This window comes from Triticum urartu, chromosome 2A, assembly GCF_056163025.1.
Source record: "Triticum urartu cultivar PI428250 chromosome 2A, HENAU_Tu73, whole genome shotgun sequence".
Classification (NCBI taxonomy): Eukaryota; Viridiplantae; Streptophyta; class Magnoliopsida; order Poales; family Poaceae; genus Triticum; species Triticum urartu.
In genome coordinates, this window is record NC_141874.1 from 68,180,566 (window position 1) to 68,184,360 (window position 3,795).

The window sequence follows — 3,795 nt, forward strand, 5'->3', positions numbered from 1 at the left end:
CGCGGATTTCTCAAAAAAGAGAAGGTGATGTCAATGGTATAAAGCTCATTAACAACGCAAGTCCATAACCAAATCTGTATTTTATTTTACATTCTCAACTTCTAATTTCAGCGGTGTTTAATTATGTGCGGCCAGTGTGGCATTACAATGGCCGAAGCTCCCGACAATGTGGTATGCACGCACGCTGTCAGGGTCGCATGGTAGGGTTGTTCTCGCATCTCCCTCTTGCCAAGAAGCACATATGCAACACGGCATATTCTGTAATTTCAATGATAAATGTGTGATACAGATAAACTTCAGCTGAAAAAGACATAAAAATAAAGTGATCCTTAGGCTGGATGCCCATGTTCGGGCCATGCTTGAATTGACTCATGCAGCAAAATTAATTAGTCAGCTCAGACTGTGAAATCATCTCCCAGTTGCCACACATGAAAAATGAGGTAGCATTTAGAGTTAAGGAAGACAAGAACAATCTCGCAAAAAAAAAGGAAGACAAGAACAAATCGTTAACGCAAACTCGTTTCAAAGAACAAAGTTCTTTACCACGCGCGTTTAATTTGGATAGTGACTTGTATTGGTGAGGGCCGGGTGAACGGATGGACAATTTCGGTGATAGTGGTCGGACCGTATCATTCAAGATGCCGAGCTATCAACTGGCCCTCTCGCCAACCATCTGAGCGATGGCGGCACGCATGGTTTCACACAAAGTTAGCGATTTCCTACAGTTTGGCCATCCCACTTTTTCCAAGCAAAATCTTTTTGTGCTTATGAGATGAAGCGGAGGGGTATTGCGCAGTTTCAGCATCATGTTCTTGATGCAAGCAAGTCCACGTGAAAACGACATGAAGCGATACACGTCCATGGAAGCACGGAGGCGAATTCCAATGCAACTTTTTAAGCCTAATTTACTTCGAGCCATGGTTGAATTGGCCATCAAAATCGGCCAGCCACGGAAGAAAGAAGACGATCACGAATCGCTAGCGCGATCGGGCACGTCTGATCTGGATTGCGAGGTGTGCTAGATGTGTACCGTACGTTGGGATGGGGTGTACCAGCTGGCCGGGGAAACCCGTACGGCTGATCATGGGGCGGCCGTATCATCCATTCGCAATGTCGAGCTATCAGCTCCCCTGTCACCGGCCATATGAACGTGTACAGCTCATTTCGCGTGGCATCTCTAGGTGAAACCCCGAGGAGCATATCACATGGCGACAGAGGAATCCGCTGAATAATTCGACGCAGTCGTCCACGGAACCTCGTCAAAATCTTGCCGTGAATCTGTTTGGAGGTGCACAGCGAGAACGGCGGCTGGCGAACGATTTGGTCACTGCTTGTCCGCCGCAGTAATCTATAGTGTTTATTATGTGGTTGACTAACCAGGCATTGCCCACTCGGTGTTGACGTTGACACTTGGAACAGCTCCACGGCAACAAAGTTGGGAAGACAGCCTTGGGATTGTTTCGCATTTTCTGTATGTACTCCTTCTGTTCATTTCTATAAGACCTTGAAGACATTTCAGACAATGTACAAAACAGCCCATTTTGAGCTGTTTGAAATGATTTAAAAAAGTGAACGGAGGGAGTAGTATAAATGTCACAATGAGATGGATGATGATTTCGCTTTGTTCCGTTATACTGCTACGCATTTGATTGAAAGTGGAACCCAGTTCATTTTTTCTTATCGTATGGGAGAGGAATGTCGCGTTGCGATCCAGATACATACAGATCTGCGTTTTCTCACCCCCGGAAGCAGAAAAACTGCTGTTTTTGCGAAAAGGAAAACGAAGCAACTACTCCCTCCGTAAATTAATACTGATCTAAACGTTCTCATATTAATTTACAGAAGGAGTACATTCTAATGACTGTAGTAGATGGTAAACAGATAAGATTCCACTATCAGGTGACCATCAGAGATGCGCATCGATGACAGCCAGAGTAACATCGCCACTCCTTAAACCGGCTAACGAGTGTTGAATAGCATTCTCACTGTTTAGACGTCAGAACCAATAAGAAATCTAGCAGGAAATTTAGGAATGCAATGATGCCGAACAGAAAGAAATTCAAGTCCCGTAAGTGACAGGGCTTGCGGTCCGACAGGTGGAGCCTGCCTTGCTGTTTCCGGGGTGTGCTCTACAACCTATTTAAGGCCAACTACATCATATAGTAACTCCGCAAAAAAAAACTACATCATATAGTCAAAATAATGTAAAGCATATGCTGGCAGTTTTTGGTAGGACTTCGTGTCGCAGTATGCTGTAGCTACGCTCTGGACCTGATGAGGTTGTTATTAATCTCTGTAACTTCGATAGTAGCTTTGCTACGTGAGTAATACAAATGTTTCCCAAAAAAAAACTGCATCATATAGTTGACCTGTCGTCGGATAGGCAACAAACCACAGGCGCGGCCCATCGAATTTGCATAAGGGCATGGTGGTTTTTCTGTTTTTTTGTACGGTTTTTTTTCGATTTTCACATTTTTACTGTTTTATGTTTTTAAAATTTATTTATATTTAAGAAAATTTTCACACTTTTGATAAACTGTTCATTATGTTTAAGAAAATCTTCTATTTTTGAACTTTGTTTGAAATGTCAAAAGATGTTCACAAATTCAAAAGTAATTTTTGCACTTTAAAAAATCCCATTTTTTAAAATATTCCGAATTTTAAATTTTGTTCCCATTTATCTGATCATTTTATAAAAACCCGAGCAAATTTTAAAAGTGCGAAAATATTCTGAAATTTCAACCATTTCTGAAAAAATATGAACAAATTCACAAAATTTTGAACATTTAAAATAGAAATAACTTTGAATATTTTGTGCGTTTCTTGAATATCTAAACATTTTTTGAAATCGAAAGCATTTTATTAAAAAATTGAAATTTTTTAAGAAAAAAGAAACATTTGTAAAAAATTGTGAACGTTTTTTTATTTTTTAAAAAATTAATAGATATTTTAGAAAAATGATATGAATTTTCCACAACGAGGAAAAATATTTTTTTCAACTTTTGAATTCATAATATTTTTTAGAAAACATGTATTTATTAAAAAAATCTAAACTTTTAGGAAACATGGAAACTACTACCTTACGACCTTGCTCGATCTTTTTATCCCGTATGACCTTGCTAGATCTTTTTTATTCCGTGCTAGCTTTATTGGGCATAGGACATTGATTCGTTGGGCCTTGATCCTTTGCACATCGCTTGCTTTACCGGGCGTACAATATTGTAGAGTAACTTTCAAAGGCCACTATCAACCATGTGCCTTATCACAAGGTTCCTGCAGCACCTTGACATTGCGACTGCACGCCCCACCCTAGCTATCAACACGCCGAGGCAGCGCCAAAGGACTAGAAAATGGTTGGCACCAGATGGGAGCTCAGCAAAGATGAATGTTGATGGTGGGATTTCTGGCCAACGTGGATTGGGCGCAACAGGAGGAGTTTGTAGAGACAAAGAGGGGCTCTATCTGGGAGCATTAGCGGTCATCTTTGGCGGCCTTGTTGATCCGGCGTGCTTGGAGGCGCATGCATGCAATGAAGCTCTATCTATGGCCCAAGATCTTCACCTGCAACAGGTTGTGGTGGGTCCTGATTGCCTCGAAGTAGTTACAAATATAAACAGAGGAGCATCTATAACCTATTCACCAGTGGGAATGTAGTCGAGCACCGAAGGACGGAGTTTGAGTATTCCTGTTTTCATTTTGAGCAAAGGGAAGAAACTATGAAGCCCATACTTTAGGAAAGGCTGCATCCACTCTTGATGTCGGGCGCTAATTGTGGCTAGGGAATTTGCTTGACCT